Source organism: Saccostrea cucullata, unplaced genomic scaffold, assembly GCF_032062105.1.
Source record: "Saccostrea cucullata isolate Sc308-1 unplaced genomic scaffold, CSIRO_AGI_Scuc_v1 ctg2243, whole genome shotgun sequence".
In the NCBI taxonomy this organism is placed as follows: domain Eukaryota; kingdom Metazoa; phylum Mollusca; class Bivalvia; order Ostreida; family Ostreidae; genus Saccostrea; species Saccostrea cuccullata.
This window is the reverse complement of record NW_026930157.1, coordinates 26,284-47,103: the sequence shown is the minus strand read 5'-3', so window position 1 is coordinate 47,103 and position 20,820 is coordinate 26,284. Positions and strand designations below refer to the sequence as shown.

Here is a 20,820-nt window from a genome sequence, read left to right as displayed (position 1 = left end):
GTCATTTGTAATTGGGCCGAAGAATTTCAAGTTCTGAAAACATATAAAAATGAATTCCTTTGTGCATGTCAGTTGAATGACCCCTGCTTGACACCATCCGCCTCTATCCCAGCATCTCTTGAGCTTTGTAAAACTTCTATCCGATTGTATGATTATATTGACACCTTCATTTTTAGTCACAATGTTGATCGTTTCCTTCATACGGAAGCCCGTTGGTGCCACGTACGAAAAATATTTTATCTGGCGGCCGCCAGATATTAAGTGGCGGCCGCCACTTATTATTTGGCGGCCGCCACATAATTTATATGGCGGCCGCCACTTATATATCTGGCGGTCGCCACTTATTATTTGGCGGCCGCCACATAAATTATTTTGTGAAATGTGAGTGTTATTGTGTCTTTATTGGGTTAAGATATGATGGATGTTGACACAGCCGCTGCTTATTGATAAAAAAGTTAATGATATAAAAGAATTCTTAAATATTGGAACACCATTATTGGAAATCCAGAATGCAAAACTTTATTTAATTCTCAAATCGAATATTAATCTGCTCTATGCAAAAACATATCTACTAGAAGTGTGGTTTGGAGTGTCGGGTCCTAATAATCTCTTACAAGTTTGATTGATTTTCACACTGTATCCACCTCTGAAATTACACGTTAAAACATGCGCGCGCATCAGGTAGCCAAATGTTATCTGGCGAACGCCAGATAAAGTATGTTGCGGCCGCCAAATATTATGTAGCGGCCGCCAGATAAATTATGTGGCGGCCGCCAAATATTATGTAGCGGCCGCCAGATGTTATATAGCGGCCGCCAGTTAAATATTTTGCGGCCGCCAGATATTATGTAGCGGTCGCCAGATAAATATATGGCATCCGCCATATAAATTATGTGGCGGCCGCCATATAAATTTTTTGGCGGCCGCCATATATTAAGTGGCGGCCGCCAGATATATAAGTGGCGGCCGCCACATAATTATCTGGCGGCCGCCAGATAAAATATTTTTCGTACGTGGCACCAACGGGCTTCCGTACCTTCAAAAGCAAGAACGAGCCGTCCTTCCTTGTATTTTATAAAATAATTGTTCGAGTGCTGCCAAAAGTAAAGTGTACCACGACTGATAATATTGCTGTCAGTGTATGAATAAAACTGTGATCAAACCACAGGCACTTCGAGGCAGGACCCCCCCCCCCTTCCATTTCTTTTTAAGGTGGGTTGGCTTAGCCTCCCTCACCCACCCCCACCCCCTTTTCTGCAAAGATATATATTATTATGCATTGAACATTTGGGCGTAGTTCCACCCTCTCTCTTACACACACCCTTCCAACTTTCAACAGACACAGTGCAGTTTACATGTAAATGGTAGCGTTTAAAAAACAGCATTGAATGAAGTTCAATCTTAGGACATTTCCCATTTCCCGCTCTTCCAAAATACTAGACTAAGTATTTGAAATAACAAAATATGACAATATGTTGCAGATATCAATAAACTGAATTACTTAAATTGTTAGAGAAAAAGAAAAAGACAGAGCATCATATGACAATTTTCGTTATCTCTAGCATTCTTAGTAAAATGTTGAACACACTGTCACCATTTTAAATTTTATGACGCGCTCATACTTTGGAACAGGTGTATATCAGTCTGACTAAAGCCAGCCCCTACTATATCACTTCGTTAGTAGTGATATAGTAGGGGCTGGCTTTAGTCAGACTGGGTGTATATTGGAGTAAAATTCTTGAGGATTCTTCTCTATACATGTATGAAAATAGAATTGCCTTTGAACATTTAAACAAAATTGTAGTCAAAAGGTTAGTCCGAAATACCTGACGTTTTACAGGCTTTTTGACGATTTGATATCTTACGTGCCAGGAAAACGTCAGAATCGGCGCCATTACGAAAACTGGAAATTTAGTCGTCTCCAACCGCAGTTCATTTTTTGATACTTGCAAACCGAACTAAATGCCGAAATCAGAATTTATATAAAAAACATTGCCTTTATATAGTACTCACCAATATCGATGTGAAGAAAATATCTCTATACATTTCTTCAAAGGACTTGCAAGATATTAAAATGCACGAAATGATGACAAATCTCGACAGTGTGATAAAATCTTTTCAACGGATTATAATTGTATGTTTTATAAATGAACAATAAAAACCATATTGGTGAGTACTTTATGTATTGTACTATTGTTAGCTTGTGAGATTGAAATTTAATTCGGTTCGCAAGTATCTAAAATCAACTCGAGAATGCCGCCTCCACTTGGAGGCGGTGATTTCCCAGTTTTCGTAATGGCGCCGGTTCTGACGTTTTCCTGGCATGTAAAATAGCAAATTCGTAAAAAGTCAGGAAAACGTAAGATTCTTCGGACTATCAAAAGGTGTAAATACTGAGTTATCATTCTGACCATCGTACTTATCCCTCCATATTCTTCCTCCAAACTAGTCAAAGACCACAAAATATTGATGGATAGATATTGGTACTGATTGCTAAACTATAGAAAAAAAATGCTAAGATTGTCCAATTAATAAATTTATATTTGTGATCAATGGAGAAATAAAATATGTTTAAGTCGATAACACGTTCTATTTAAGGAATCACTAGCTAGTAGACAATCTCTCACCAGAGGGCGCGCTCCGCTTACACATGTGGTGGAACGGAGCGTAAAACGCCCTCTGGTGAGAGATTGGTAAGTAGAGTGCAGGTACTCCTGGGCAGTCACAGTTTTACGAATGGAGATGCAGCAAAGAAATCAGAGGCGTCAAATATTTTAAAACATGGAAGCCAGAGGATCAGCCAGGCGACTTCAACATGTTCATGAGCAGTAGTCGATCTTCACGTGTGTAATTGACTTCAAAAAGCTTCGATGGACGATTAAATATTCTCTAAACAGAAGCCTCTATAATGAACTGATCAACACAAAATGGATTCTTTGAAAAGCGTATATACAAACCACCATACTAGTAATAATTATGTCTAAAAATCGGACAGGTTGACGGACGACAGACAGACAAAATGATTGTTAAGATGCGTGCATATACGAACTCGTTTACTACTAGTTGAAGGATCTTTGATGGGGAGAGGGGGGGGGGGTCTTAAATAAATATATAAATATATTTTGGAGCAAATGAGTTTAGCAATGGTGTCATAAAGTATATTTTGTATTTACTTCCACTCGGAAAATTCAAAATAAACGGAAACAATACTTCCATGTTAAATATATAAATTTTAAACTAGAAACAGAATACATTAATTTTTTCATATTTATTTATTTATTGGTGATTATTAAGCCTGAGTTTATTTAGTCATGATCAAGACCATTTTCAAGATCAAGAATTGGGTACGGAAAACGGAAGCGGAAATATCCGATGCCGTACATGTGGTGGTAAAATATGGATGATTGGAAAAATGTTAATTTAAACATTATGAACGGCTAGTATTCGATATCCTTAATATGAGCCAGATTTTCCCAAGTTAAGGGTTTCTGATCCAGAAGCGGTATGAGCCACTGAGCGAATAAAATCCACAATCTGAATTTTCTTGAAAATATGGGATTTTCCCACTAATTTCACTTTATACTTTACAATCAGTTTGTTCTGTTTTGCACATATATGATATTCATTAAATCCCCGTTTCAGATATTTGTGGATTCCTCAACACCCCTGTAGATGTAATAAAATTAATTAATTGATAAAATAATCTTTTCTTCTTCGATATCCATCTTCTTAAAAACTCCCCTTAAGTCTGTGTGGGGATTTTTTTCTTCTTCTAGTATATTATTCAGGACCAATTGTAGATGTACACTATACTACTGCTGCTTACAGGAGAATAGCTACAAGTCGAGGCTTACCCACATATGTACATGACGTTACTTATTTTCCTTATATAAAAAATATAGTAAAAAATTCATATCTAATACACAGTCCTTATTTTTCCTTTATAAGTAATAAACCCCGTACCTAATGATATATAATAGGTATGGATTTTTTTTATGTATAAGAAAAATAAGTAACGCCAGGTGCTAGTGGCTTAGCTTGAGCAAATCTCTGGATACTGAAGAATGGTACTATATATACAGTGGCGTAGCATCGTTTTTGAAAGTGGGGGGGGGGGGCTGCCGGAGAAAGTTGCCCATAGTCGAAAATCCTATTTCGTGGGAGGGGGGGGGGTAGAGGTTAACTTTTTTCAGTGTCAACTACTTTCAGTACCAATTCTTATACTTCATTTTCGGTACATCACTAAAACTGGGGGGGGGGGGGGGCAACCAGGTTTTAAATTAAAATTTGCAACAGTATAGGTAAGGTTGGGAAAAAAGTGGGGGGCAGCCCCCCCCCCCCCCCCTGTTGCTACGCCCCTGATATATGATTAATTTGGTGTCGTAATAATAATTTATATAGAAAGATTTAGTACAGGTACAAAGTGTTTGGTATTTATAAACAAAATTATTCACTTATTCTCGTAAAGAAGAAATGTACCCATATACGCGGATATAGATCTAGTGGAGTGCATGGTTCCGCCCCCTTCTCTGTTAATTTTGAGGATTATTTAATTTACAGTGTGAAAAAAATATTCTAGGCGAATACCCTTTTCGTCATCTCGGGAAACTCGACCCCTATAGATTGTAATGTCAGATAATTTTGAAGCTTTGCAAGATATTTACGAAGAGATATATGAAATTAAGGCAAATAGTCAGATTAATACGTCAGCCCCTTTTATCCCCCCCCCCCCATATTATAAGGTCTATTGTACTTTATTTTATAATAGGATGGACAGTTTTGGATACCCCCTTCCACATGGGGAAAATACCTTGTTCTGCGCACGGCAACCGTGCAACGGGTAAATACTTTGTCCAGGTTTAGTAAAACCACTCCTTGAATTTGATGTTATTGAATGTATAGGCTAAATCAAGTAAAAGTGAACGCCACCCCCTTTTTATATGTAGAAAACATCGATTTGTGTTAAGTTGGAATAAAGATTTATATTTTATAGCTATATGAAGCTCTGGAAGTCAACAATACATGTACTTGTGTTTAGTATATTCATTTTAAAACTCTGCAAATTCCTGGGGGTTCCTGACCCAAGAAGTCAACGACTATACCCTATCTGACCCAAGAAGCTTAAGTCAACGACTATTCCCTATCTGCTTTGCTCTTATATTTAAAGTTCGAAAATATCAATATGGGTTGGTCATTTCAAAAAAAAAAAATAATGAGAATACATGTATGTTGGAAAAAATCTCGTCATATATACAAGAAGGCCTTGATCATTGACGGATGCAGAAGGGGGGGGGGGGTCCGGGGGTTGGACCCCCCTTTATATTTGTAAACACACATAGAGAGAGAGAGAGAGATACAGAGAGAGACATATTTTTTTCTATAAAATGGATATTTACATAAATACGTCTAATAATTTGAAAATATGAAAAATCTCTGTCCTTTCTGCTCGCTAGGTCTGTAGATTATCACGTATTTGCTCTAAATTCCGTCGTGTACATTCACAACCCCGGCTAAGGGCTCCGAACATCCACAAGTAACATGCAGGGAAGATTCCAGAATATATATATATATATATATATATATATATATATATATATATATATATATATATATATATATATATATATATATACCATTTTTGGACCATTTTCAGAAGTAACTTTTTTTTAGAAGTATGCATAAAATATTTTTTAATCAATGAAGAGAAAAGTTTAAGATGTTCCCGTACTATGCAGATTGAGGGGGCTCACTTTTTCTGAGAATAATCTCTTGCTGTGGTTTTAATCAATATTTTATTTGGAAGTTTCCTCCACATTTTTTGTTGCCGGAAAATACGCAGATTCTAACATTTGAAAGTTATGTACCGCATCTACCCACCCACCCTCACACCCCGCCAAAGGGATTTAAAAGTGTGCTGCATAGTTTTTTGGTAGTTTTTTTTTTGTACGGACTTGAATTGGCCGTGATGTGATTCTATGCATGAGTGCTGGGGGCACCGACCTGAACCCTTTCAAAAATTGCTGGATCCTCCCCATGCATGTTGATTATTCATATTTAGGCAATCACCTGAGATTCACTTTCTCCCCTGTCAAATTAAAATAAAAACATGGGCATTCTTTAAAGAGAGAATTAAAATAATAAAAAGAATGCAATACACGCTGTATTAAAAAAAAGTATAAGACCTATACATAATGTAAATGACGATAACAATGCAGAGGTACGGAGTTTAAAAGTACCATTTATAGAATAAATCCTTTTTAGTCTTTCCCCAAATATTTTCTTTTATAGAACATCACTGTTGAAAGAAGCATAGTTCGATGTGTAACAATTTTGTTAAATTAAACATCAACCTCCCCCCCCCCCCCCCCCTAAATTCAAGATATAGACTATAAATTAATTGTTCCCCATATTAGCTGCAGAACTGTAGCTCTCTGCTTGAGAAAATTCGCACAGATAAAATAGAGAGCTACAGTTCTGCAGCTAGCCTTATATACATGTAAATAAAAAGAAGGTGCAAATGGTACAGGATCATTATTTTTAAATGTTACGATTTTTAGCGCTTTTTTAAGACAGAACTGTTAAATTAGTGTGTTTCATCTAATTGAAAACAACCATCACCCGGACAAACTAAAACTCAACTTAAAAAATAAAAAACGAAATGCCTAATAAACAAACGATTGGGAGTGAACATGGTGAACACTTAGATCGACAGAAATACCTGTGATGTAAGCTACAAAAGAAAGGTGTTATTTAATTGTGCATAAAAAATAATATGTACGTGTTTGGAGGTAATCTCATCATAAGTCTATGTATATCTATTTAATTAACATTTCATAAAATTGGACAACGCAAAGTAATATACAAATGAAACCTCAACATTTTACACAATGCAGGGACGGGGTGGGGAGAGGGGGGGGGGGAGTTATCAGCTATTTAATTCGGACTATGGTAAAGGAGGAGTAGAGGATAAGATATGGGTACCCTAAAGCGTAATAGACAGACACCCCAATTACTATATGCCCTTCCACATTTCAAGTGGCGGTTTAATATTATCCTGTTGTTTTGCATGCGTATGTAACAGGTCAGCACGTATTATACATACTCACGCCTTTACCTTTTGTAGAGCTCTACATGTTCTATGACGTAACAATGCAATAATACGTCATTTTTTCTCCCAAAACTCAAGATTTGCACCCTAAAATGCGTCTCTTAACCGACAGTGAAATGATATAAGCGGACCTTAGATCTTCAATCTTTTTCGTTTCATTTAAGCACTGAAACATTGTAGTATCGTAAACATTCTGTTATATGTGTCCACTATCATAAAGGGGTGTCTCCCCACACTACCAGATTTTTATTCCTATATCAAAATATGTTTTTTAGAATAATTATTACATCTGAACATAAACTACCTTCACCAGAGAAAAAAACTAAATTCAACATTAAAACGAACAAACAGTTTTTGTGAACAATTAGAGAGACAGAGTTATATACCTGTGATGTAACGTTAAGCTGCAAAAGAAGGGAACGTTAATATTGTGGATTAAATCTAACATATACATGTACGTGTTTCGAGGTAATCTCGTCACAAGTCTTAATGTATATTTATTAATTAACATTTTCTAAAATAATTCATAACACTTTCCAAAGTATATTACAAATGAAACCCCAATATTCCTTTTACATAGTGGAGGGGCGGTCGGATCAAACTCGTCCTTTTCCGTATAGGAGAACAAGGCCCGAAGAGGATTTCGGAAATAGCCGAGTAGCTACGATTGAATACGAATGAATCTGACGTCACAGCGGAAGTGACGCCGAGCTGTGTCTGCACTGGCTGTGTTTAGATCGAAGGAGGCTACATATCTTCGTGTTTCTCCGCGTTTCAAAGCATATTTTCCTATTGTTAACATATTTTTATTTACTACAGCATTTTCTTGGCAATGTTGACGCGAAGGATGGGATTTTTTGAATGAAACTGCAAGGTTAGTGAAAAATTGGAGACAACGAAATGACCCGATCTTCCTTGGCGTTTGAGTGTGAAATACATTACGAGTTACGAAATTTACGCAAGCTGGTGAGGATTCTGGAATCTTTTGAGAGTATTTAGTGAACATTATTCACGATGGGATGTTAATTTGAACGTTTTTTATCATAATCGACGATTAGAAAGTAGAGGCGCAGGCGCAGTAGGGGGTTAGTTGTGCCTGGCATGACTAACCCCATTTTACGCGTGCGCTAACTAACCCTGCTGATACTGACAAAAATCTGACTAAGCCTTGATTTTAGGCTAAGTCCAAAAAATAAAATGCATGCAAAGAAAAAAAAAAGAACACCAGCACAAACAACATTCCAGAAACAAATAAAATAAATTATCACAAAATAATTATAAAATAAATAGAAAAAAAACTTGCATTCTAAAACTAAGCCAAATTTTATTAGAAATATTCATGTTAGTTAACTAAGTTAGTCAAATACTAAGACAATTTGCAATAGAAAATCTTGTTAGTTAACTAAGTTAGTCAAATACTAACACAAAATGCAATGGAAATTCTTGTTAGTTGTCTAAGTTAGTCTAACTAAGGGATTTTTTCTTGAAAACCCCAAATTCCAATGATCAGAATAATTCCAATTTTAAATAATACACTGTTTTATGTAAAATTTTGATTGGCCATTTTGGCCCCAACCTACCCCCCGGGGTCATGATTTGAACAAACTTGAATCTATATAACCTGAGGATGATTGCACATGAGTTTCATCTTTCTTAGCCTAGTGGTTCTGAGAAGAAGATTTTTTAAAAATGCCATTTTTTTTCTCTAATTCAAGATTATCTCCCCTTGGAAAAGGGCGTGGCCCTTCATTTGAACAAACTTGAATCCCCTTTACCTCACGAAAGTTTGTAGCAAGTTTGGTTGAAATTGCCCAGTGGTTCTTGAGAAAAAGATGAAAATGTGAAAAGTTTACGACAACAACGACGATTACAACTACAACAACAACGACAGACAACAGAAAAATATTGATCAGAAAATCTTACTTGAGCCTTTGGCTCAGGTGAGCTAAAAAGAATTGAAATGAAGTTTCCAAGGGACAATTCATGTTGGCTTTTATTTTCAACGAAGATGAGTACTTGTAGTAGCCCACAATGCATTGTGACTCATTCATCAGTGGGTAAAGTAAACAGATAGCTAATTCACATGCAGATTTATCCTGACGTCACAAAATCTAGTGGTCTTAACCTGTTTATAGTAATGTAAGTTTGCCATCAGGTGGCTCAGGATGAAAAAAGTCAGTTGGTAAAAAGGTGACTTTTGTTCTCAGAAAATTCAATTTCAATGTTTCGTTTTAAAATTTGAATTTTTCTGAATACATAAAAAATTACTGCCTTTTGGAAGTTAAAACAAGTTTTGGGTCAAGCAGTTTTTAGCAATTAGGTTGAAAAAGAGCATTCAACCAAACAATTTTTAAAGGTGGTTTGATTACTGTAATTACTACAGAACATTGTCAGTAAAATTTTGACTTACCTTTACTGTTATTACTACAGGACATTGACTTACCTTCACTTTTACTTTGTGTTGATGACCTTCTCCCTCAGGGTCAGAAATGTCAAAGGTCAACTTCTCTTCTACAATCATACCAAGTTATGTGAAGAAATCTTACAATTTCTTATCATATTACATGTACATGTATGCATGTATGACAGAGGAAGTGCAGATGAATAAATAGAGTGATTTAGGCCACTCAGAAAAATATATCATATATTTACTGAAACTCAGAAAAGAGACTTGAGAATTCTCTTTTAGAAATTTTCTTTCATAAAATTTGGGAAAATTAACACCTACTTTTAACAATCAGGAGTGGGGCATATTACAGCCCCCCCCCCCTACTTTATGACCCCTAAAACCCCAAGAGAAGTTCTTTCTGTCTTTTGATAACACCAGATGAAGACATGCGGTTGACATTTTTTGCATGTGTATATTCCATTTATTTCTTTATAGGAAACCTTAACAGTGCTGCATATACTTCCACTTCCTGTAAATTGGTTGAATCTGATGTTGAGAAACATTTATTAAACAAAAGGTCAAGGGCCCACATTGCTCACCTGAGCATCTGGCTATGTAAAACTAAAAGCATAAATCAGTTAAAAAATTTTAACAGAAAAAGAACTGGTAGGTTCAATAGAGGAGGGGGAGGTATTTGAACAAACTTACATCTATATATATATATATATATACTTCTTACCGATACTTTTAAATAAATATGATACATAATAGCTTTGCTGTTCATAAGAGGAAAATTTTTACTGATATAGCCTTTATCTTCCTATGTAAAACTCTATATGATCCACTTGTATGGCTCTTCTACTTTCATTATTGGTTATGATTTGGAATTTTCACTACCCAGGATGCTTCCATATAAATTACAGTCACAGATTTGCTGTTCATGAGAAGGGGATTTTTAAAGATTTTTCAAATGAATCATGATGAGTTTAACTTTGATACCCGATTTTTGCCTCACCCTGCCCCCCTGGGTTTTAAGAAACTTGAATATACACCACACAAGGATGCTTCCATATTACTATGACCAATCATGGCTTTGCTGTTATTGAGAGGAAGAATTTTAAAGATTTTATTCCTATGTTAAAAAATGTTAAACTTTGACCCCATCTTGGCTCCAACCTACCCCCGGGGGTTTGAAGAAACTTAAATCTACACCACACAAGAATACTTCCATATTACTATGTCCAATTATGGTTTTGCTGTTCTTCACAAAAATAATTTTAAAGATTATCCCTATGTATTCCTATGTTAAACTTTGACCCCCTGGCCCATCATGGTCCTATCCCCAGGGTCATATTTTGAACAAACTTGAATCTACACTTCCTGAGGAAGCTTCCCCATGAGTTTAATCTTTCCTGGCCCAGTGGTTCTTGAGAGCACAATTTTAAAAGATGGAGACGTCACCACTTGCCGGTGGAGAGCTGCAAATTTTGTCCTATACTCCGCACTCAGCGCCATTTAGCAGGGAGGGATCTTTATCCTGCCAGCACCTACTGCCACACGGGGCCTCGGTTTATATGGTCACATCTGAAAAACCGGATTCCACGTCCCACCCATGACATAAGGATTGATCCCTTGCTTCGTGACTCTAAAGCAGACGCTTTTACCACTGCAACACGCGGGCGACAGAGAGATTTGAAGCTAACTTGAGCCTTCTTATGAATATAAATGGAGCCATGTCCTCCAGTGTAGCAACAGTCAACATTGCTTGACGATGGGTGATATTCTAAAAAATGTTGACTATACAGAATTTATATGTGCAAGGTTCACTGTAAAATGTATTTTTACATAAAGCACTCAAAATTATATAATAAATACTGCCTTTTGTTGAGTGTAACATTGAAAATTGTCACCCCATGAAGACCCAATATCAACACCTCGGTTGACAATGGTATTCTTGGGATAAAAATGTACAATGTTACACTCAACTAAATGCAATTATATGTATATATTATTTACAATTAGAATGTTTGTATTTATATGTATCTATATGTATATATACCATTAGATTCTTTTCCCTGATCAGATTCTGGATCTCTGGTGCTGGATATAGCTGTCTCCACATCAAATTCTGACATGGTCTGATTATTCAATTATTGCTCTCTAAGTTCTGTAAAAGAATAAAGGAATAACTCAGTATTCACATTCTTTCCAGGGGTACATGTTCTTTATGATTCAAATAGAAAATGATAATTATAAATATTCATAGTTTTTCAATAAGTGCATTTAAAAAGCTTTTTATTTTACTATATATATGTAATCAGGTCAATCAGGGTATTATACTACATGTATCAGGGCATTATACCTTCCTGTGTATCTTGCAGAATGAGATATAAGAATATGCGAGTTTAAAAATAGTCAGCTTATCTCAGCTATCAAACATAGTACGTCACTGAAATAAAATGCTTTTTAATTAATGCTTTGCTACTTTCTAATATTCATGTATTACCTGGTAAATCAGTCAAATGTGCTCGATCCGTGAAGCATTGTTGCCTTATTTATGTAAACAATGCAGAATATCGATCCCGACGTTAAATATGAACGCTCCATCCCCCTTTTTTAATTTCTGTGAAATAATAAAAACAACATGGAGATTTAAAACAAATTAAAAATTTTATAAATATATAAATGAAACTTTAGTTAATAAACAGATATTAAGACAAGTAAATAAATTAAATAAATGTGGTCATCATTTTAAAAGAAAAGTTGAATAAAAGTGGTAAAAATATGCAATTTTTTTAATATGCGTCATTAATATCGATATCAGGAAAATTGTGTCGGAAAAATATCTTTTTTCCGAATGTTAACTTTCGGAAAATTCATATTGATCACAGAAGACAACCAAAGTGTAACTGCGATATGTAAAGATGAACTTATATGCGGAGTATAAAAGTGGTTGTTGCATGTGAAAGGGTCTAATTTCAGCAAAGATTACTCATTTTTCAATATAATTTAACGATTTTACACGACCATTCCATGTTTAGCGCGCATTAGTGACGTCATAGTTAAAAATTACGTCATGATTGTGCCTGTAGAATTTAGTTCGCATCTTCCTTACTTCAAAGCATAACATCAAAAAATTGTACAAAGAAGATTAAAATATCGCATTTTTGGCGGCGAATTACTGCTAATACTGTACTTTGTTCTTGACTAAATGACCATTATCTTTTGTCTCATGTAATATACTATATTCAATATATGCCATTGCTAAAGTACATTGTTTATTTTTTATACATTTTGTCTTAATATTTGAAATAGGTAGGTGAATATTTTCTGCTTTTAGTCCACGCGCCACTGGGGATGGTCGGTACCAATTTGGGTGAATAAACTTTATAGTGATAATTGGTAAGGTATACCCCTAACTAGAGAGAAAATGTATGTTAGCATCAAATCTGTTGTGGCTTTAGTGCTGGAGACAGTTATTGCCCCGTTTGTTCAAATTAGGTATTTTGAGCTAAATATATTTGCAACCTGCAAAGTATTTGTCACACAGTTGCCAACTGTAATAGAAATTCTACAAGAATTACTCCTAGATATGATGAACATATTTAAAGAACATTAAAGAGCTGTTTGTACATCATCTGCACAAGTGTATAGACTATGGTGTCCGTTGGTTGTACATATAGTATTGAACAACAGTACTAAAATATCCTAGACCTCAGAAATAGACAATATTTTTTTTTTATTTATTAAAATATTAATTAAAAAATAAATCAGAAATACCTCAGTATATTTATATTTTCTACGTGTCTTCATCAATGTACATGTGTAAAGTCTTACTATAGTCATAGTGTGACCTGCTAACAATAATATGACAACCATAAAAAAATGCAATAAAATGTATATGCATCGAATACGATAACCCTTTAATCTGTTAAATCACATTACATTAAAAGCATGGCCCAACATAAAATATGTTTTAAAGCCTTTTATTGTGAAAAATAAATATTATAATATTCATGATAATAATAAATCTGCAGTATAGTTGATAGGAGTTCAACAAAACAATACACGTTAAAAAGTTGCCGAATACTTTATAGATACATGTAGTATGCACATTATCAGTCCAAAATAGTATGTTTATTTTATTACATGTAATTTGGGGGGGGGGGGGGGGGATTTCATGCAGCATCATCCAAAGTTATAGACTACATGTTTACACAAATTTATATATTTTGAAGCTACATGTAGTGGTAGATCGGGAAGGGGGGTCTTGCTAAAACATGGAATGGAAAACGGAACGGAAAATTAGTGTCAAGCAGATATACTTCATTCTGAATAAATAAAAAAAAACAATATTCTTGATATATATGATAAAAAATCGGTTATTTTTTTAAGCGCGTTCATAAAAAGAAATATGGTTTTGAAAAAAGCGGAAGGAAAAATGCTATTGGTGTGTGAATACATGTACATGTATCTTTAAAGACATACCCCGGGCATGTTTGACATTCAGCTGATGCAGACATGTACATGTATGTAGTGAAGAATCCAGGAATCTTGTAGAAAGGAGGGCAGTTTTGAATCGGGGCAGGAGCCCACAACCACACCAAAAATTGATTTATTAAATCTAATGTATATTTTGGACACCCCCCCCTCCCTAAATCCGACAGCTTTGCAGTGGCATTATATGCGTATCAAGAAATTCAAATATAAATAGCTTAAACATTAAAGAAAATTCTTGCAAATTAAATAAAAGCATATAATTTTTTTTCTTTAATTGAAGCGACCTTAGTATAAGATTTTTACATCATTGCTCATTCCAGGTGTGTACCAAAGTTATCCTGTTATGGTTGCCTCTAATCATAATCTTCAAATTTTTTTTTAGATTTCAGTTTCCTCACCATGGATCATTTAGATATCAAAATTTTGCCATCACTTTTTTCAAACACTGTATAAGTTTTAGCTCAATAATTGTTATTGACCCCCCCCCCTGCCCTACACATACTTTTTGTTAATGTGATTAAGGCTGACTGGAAGTAATTGTACGTTTGATGTTACATATAAACTTCAAAACCTACGAGGGAGGAAGGGAAAAAATTAAACAAACGAAATCTTCGAAGAAATGAGTACTAGTATTTACTCATTAAAATAAGGTCAATATTTGTAATCATGTAGGCTTATTGTTTCACAATAGTTTTAAGTAAACTTGTCACTTTACATACTCTCAGAGGTTCACATGTTGTCTATTTCTATATATGTAATGTATAGTTTTGCTAAAAGTAAACGAACACTTTAAAATATGTTGACTTTTCCGAGTGCCAATTTCTCCGAGACCTCGAGCTCCGTGCACGGTATACAAACTTCGGGCAGCCTAAAGTTGTAAGTTATGTAATAAAAAACGTACTGAGAGAAGATAAGTTTGAACTTGATTAATCCCCCTTCCAAATCAAACCGCTTGGATCTTTCAGGGTAAGTTTATTATATTTTACCCCTACCCCTCTCAAAAGCAAAATACTTGCAGAACGTCACTGCTATGTCGGCGATTTTCGTAAATAAGAGACAGGACATAACTAAATCAACTTGTATTTAATAATGAGGGATAAAATATGCATAAGATATACCGTTTAAGGGATTTAATCTGGGTGCAATCATATTTTCCGTTTCGATCCGCGTTTTAGCAACACCCTTGTACCCATGCTAATGGAATTCTGAAAATTTTACAATGGTCAGCGACATCCAGCAGCTTTTTACTTATCTGATCAAGCTAAAGGCTCCCCTCCCTTTATTTATCGGATTAGTAGAGAGTCATACAGATGAAACAAAACAAGTTTTACAAAACCCTTCTTAATCTTTGTTACGAAGGAAAGCAGATCCTCTTTGCAAATCTTCAGCAATAAAATAAGTGTTTTGAATTGATGTACACAGATATGGGTATTTCAATACCTAAATCCAGGTATATCTGTAATGTCCAATAGCATACACAATCACATTCCTAGTCCGAAAAATCTGACGTTTTCCTGGCTTTTTTTATGATTTTGATATTTTACATGCCAGGAAAACGTCAGAACCGGCGCCATTACGAAAACTGGGAATTTCACCGTCTCCTCAAAAAGTTGATTTTCTACATTTGGGAACCGCATTAAATGCAGTACTCACAATTTATCAATGGCACAATGCTCCTAGAACTCACCAATACCGATGAAAAGAAATTACCACTCCACATTCCGATTCAGACCTTGCAAGATTTTAAAATGCACGAAATGAAAACAAATATCGACAGTCAGAAAAATCTTTTCATCGGATTGTATTATTTCACAAACGAACCATAAAAACTATGTTGGTGAGTACTAAAGGTATTGTACTATTGATAAAATGTGAATTCAGCATTTAATTCGGTTTGTAGGTATCGAAAATCAACGTGAGAATGCCGCCTTCGGTTGGAGGCGGTGAATTTCCCAGTTTTCGTAATGGCGCCGGTTCTGACGTTTTCCTGACATGTAAAATATCAAAATCGTAAAAAAAGCCAGGAAAACGTCAGATCACATTCCTTAATTCGTGATCACGAAGTTCATGTATGTAGAAAAGTTGTATCTACTTTTTAGTCAACTATCTTTACCAAATATTAGTACATGTCTTATGTAATATAAATGCCACCACTTCATAACATTATGCATTTTGCACGAGAGAAAACGGCATGGTGTGAATTGGGACATACAAAGGAATTACATAAAGCTCGCAACTCAATTTTTTTCTATAATAAAAAGTTTTAACACTCTCAAGGGAAATACCTATTTATGGCGGGGGGGGGGGGGGGACATGGGCCATGGAATTTATGAAAGGCCGGTGATTCCCGGGAAAGGGGATTGCAGGTAGTTGGTGTTTTTTTTTTTTTGCTCACTATATATTACATCAATGCCTTAACATTAAGAAAATTTTGGGGATAGGGACTACTAAACAATACATATATAACATGTACATGTGTATAGTATATTCTCTAAATACAGGAAATACTCGTCTGTATTGCTTATTGTGAGAATCATACATATATACAACACGTTCAATTGTCAGAAAAATGAAGATACAAGGAAGCTGTGATCTATTTTTTAATGCTACATTCTTTACCAAGAAAGGAATTTTTGCGAAAAATAAAAATAAAATTTAATTTTCAAGTGTTCCTCTGTTACCAAGCAGGGTATAAATGAATATATCACAGAAAACAATCAGTTTTCATGTACCCATAATATGATTAAAAGTTTACTAGGCTGATACTTTTTTAAAATCAAGATTTTCTCGCATTCTTCTTAATATGTTTTAATATCTTTAAAATTTTTGTTTTTTAGCAAAATTGACATTTAGAAGGAGGAATTCTCCTGTATATACGTACATTAAATAATCATAAATAGTCTTCCATACTATTGTTCTAATAGATGTAAATATTAACTTTCTTGCCATTCGAGTTTTTTTTTTCAACTGTTTGTGTACATTACTTACAAAACATGTACCATATTTTTGAGAATTGAACTTTTTTGTCACTAAGGACAGCCCCGGACACTCGAATTTTTCCCTCAGTACATGTGTACATAATTTTCATTAGTTGATTTTTCTCAATTGATTTAACAGAAATAACTGATACTATTTCTATTGTGACCTGCAATAAAATGAGAGTAAATATCTACGAGAAAAGTATTATTGAATCAACAACTTTAATTTCTTCAATATATAATGAAAACTGTGTCCTAGCGAATAAGTTGAAATTTTCAGATTACGCTTATTGTACACGTTAAATGTATGACGTTGCGTCAAAATTCTTCATAAAATCTCGACGTTCTGCTATAAAAGGTTCTGTATTCAGCGTTATTTTTAAAATGCATAAATTTAAGTCAGGTATATAAATTATATATCATTTGATTCTAAAAATACTAAGCTTTTTAAAATGTTTTGAACAGAGCAGGTCTGACATCCGGCATTTTTTGGCCAATACCGTACCAGGGTGACCTTTTGGAAAAAAATGTCCTGGATCTGCGCCTGTTTTTTGTCTTGTTTTTTTTTTTTCTTTTTTTTTGAAAATTCATATAAATATCAATTTGAATATAAAATTTATTCAATTGAAATATGTGTGGCAGTTGGCAGTAAGCAGTTGGCTGTCGTATATGACATTCCATACTATGCTTCTGTTGTTCATATTTTCGGTAGAATTTTTTTTATTAGCCTTGACTCAAGCAAAATTGAATTAATTATTGTCGTCCTGTACAATAATGATTTCTTATATGATACTATATATTCGGTTGTACATAAATATTTCCTCTGAAACAATACTAAAGGTTGATATTTTCTATAAGGTCATTTTCCGGCCTACGATAAAATCACTATAAAATATGATTTTATATAACTATAATCATTCTAGTTCATGATTTTGATGTTTGTTTTTCAAAATCTTAAGTCACGTGATTGAGAGATCAAAAATGGCCGTCAGTTAAACAAAAATTGAGAGTAGGTCCATTCAAATCAAGTTTCTATGCATGTATATCATTTCTATAGATATGTTACCTATTTTACGCATAAAATGACCATGTAAGAAATAGGGTTTCTACGTTTCTATTGAACTATAAAAGTTATGCATAAAATGTTGATATTGTGATTAGATAAAATTGAAGTAGTGATTAATAAAAAAAGTCAACAATTGCAAAAAGAAATTAAAGAATGAATTAACAGCATAAAAATATCAATGCAAGTACATGTTGACTATCCAAATATCTGAGCCTCGTCGGATAGAAATCGACCTCATCGTTTGCAACGTCATAATGAGAAAAAAGCGAATAAAGTTGAGAAAGATTTCCCGTTATTTTTACAACACATGGTTTTCACGTTAAAGAATGTTTTAGACATCGTCAACTGCAGTTCTGAGATTTTTTCTTCAAAAAATCGGATCATTTTAATCATATACTTATAAGATAAACAAATTTTAAATGTATTCCCCTTCGTGGAGCCTTATTTTTTATTGTTACCATGGATCAATGTAAACACAAGCCAAAGGAATGCCGAGTCCGATCTACACTTCTTTTTTTTAAAACAGCAGAAGACGTAAGGCCATATCTAACACCAGATAAATAATAAGTTGGTAGACAATAGCAAATAAAAATGGCATGGTGCATTACTGAGGAAGTACAGAATATTATATTTTTTATTGTATTTTAGAGCATAAAATTTAGTCAGATGATACGTAATCTGGCACAGAAAATTGCACATGCACTGATGTAGTAATTTAGCCTTGATTCAGTACAAAATGTACAAAGGCCACGATTCAACAACTTTTAAAACGCATTTTTCTAACTACAATATTAAGAGATATCAAGAAACAAGTAATATTGTTAGTATTCAAGGCAATTTCTTCATATATCAGCAATTCTCAAACGGAACGACTGTCCGAAGCGACTGGAAACGATAAATTATGCAAGTTGCTTCCCTTTGACGCAAAAAGAGGCTCAGCACGGGGAATCATTTCCTTAAAAAAAAGATATTTTTTCTTTCTATCTTAACTTTTGTCTCTCTTCCATTACCAGATTTTAAGTTAATTTTCTTAAATATTTTACTTCTTATTTTAATTGCAAGTTTATAAAAAATATCGACGATGGATTATCTATGATTTTTTTTACTTTAACTTGGCTGGCGAAAATGTAAGAAAATGGGCCCGGTTTGTAAAGAGTTGTAAACCAAAAAAAACTCTAAAGTCGGATGTAAAAAAAAAGACAATAGTTTTGTGAAAGGTGTTCTTAAATATTCATCATGATGTTAAGTATTTTGAACCCCGTTAATACCAAACTTTTCTGCAGAAATCATCTTGAGCAGGATTTCACCTGTACGTGAATAACAGGAATATGGTTTCGTTTTGTACTAAGACTTTCAATTATAACATCGAAACGTTCTCTACATTATAAAATTCTCTACAATTCTCTTTGTTTAAAGAGAGGGTGGATACCCACAACAGATAACTTAATTATAAATCTCATTTTTTTATTTGATTTTTTTTTATTTACAAAATCATAAAACAAATAATTATGAAATGTCTATAATTTTATAAGTTTTGTGTTGGACTGGGTTAGTAATGGGATAGCAGAATGTTGTCGATGCGTACGCCGCGTGCCTTCATACATATTATTTTTCTCTAAAGGAGAGTTAATGTTTTTTTTTTGGGGGGGGGGGTGGGGTGGGGCTTCTTAAGTCAGCATACATGTATATATAGCTACCTCGCTGGCTAAATATGATATAATTTATTTTAGAATCTTAGCTATACGCACCCAAGCTGAATACGACTATCTAATTCATAGTATTATTTATTCTTTTTTTAATAGGTTTAACTGCATTTCCTAATAAATATTTATTAAGACATTCTCAATACAGTCTATTCGTAATCAATTTTCTTTTTAACATTTAGTTCGTTTGCAGTTAATTGAATTGGAATTGTAAAAGAAAGAAAATGTTCTGGCACATGGTTTTATATCGTAGTTCAACATAGCTTGTGTTTTTTTCTTTTTCTTTCCCTCAATGCATTTCTAATACTCCAGGTAACATAGACATTATAATTTTTGCATTTCTGAAATTCATATTGATATCCCTTCATTTTTTTCTGTTGATAAAAATATTTTGTAAACATTATGTAAAATCTCTAAATGCATTAGATTATGGCGTTACAAATAAAGTATTATCGTCAGAAATCCACGAGTGATCTCGTCTTTACTTGTCACCCGGTGATGAGTAAAGATGAGATCATCCTTGGGTATCCGATGATGATAAACTGTGTGCTATAAAGAACAAAAAATTGAAAAATCATCTTTCAAAAATAATGCATGCATACTAACTGAGTCGCGAATTTCAGCCAATGTGTATACAATAATGTTTCCCGTGACTTTCCGTTACATGTAACTATAAATCTAATTCTTCTAAAATTAGGTGGGGTCTCACACATACAAAGTTAATTAAAAATGTACAAACGATGCATCATTATTATTTTATTTTACAATGAATTTTAGACTATTTACATAATGTACATCAAATTCATTTTTAAAGTATAATTTTGTACATTACGAGATATTTTATTGACGAACACAGAGAGAAATCTTTTTAACGGTTAACATTTACCTTTTCCTTCACATGGTGATTACGTAAAATCAAACATACGTAGTGTGTTAACAAACTTGCATGCTTTGAGGATACAGGTTTTATCAAACGTAAAAGCAGCATAGTGTAGATCTATATTTTGTTTATTGGAAGTTCAGTTGTGCATAGAGACGAAGCTGTCGGTACGAAAGACAGAAAAGTAGAAATTAAA

General features: G+C 34.1%; 1 pseudogene; it reads right to left on the bottom strand.

Annotated features, from left to right (window-relative positions):
• LOC134283079 (zinc finger protein 91-like) overlaps positions 1-11,663 on the bottom strand; it is a 51,173-nt pseudogene extending 39,510 nt beyond the window's left edge.
• Positions 11,664-20,820: the final 9,157 nt, after the last annotated feature.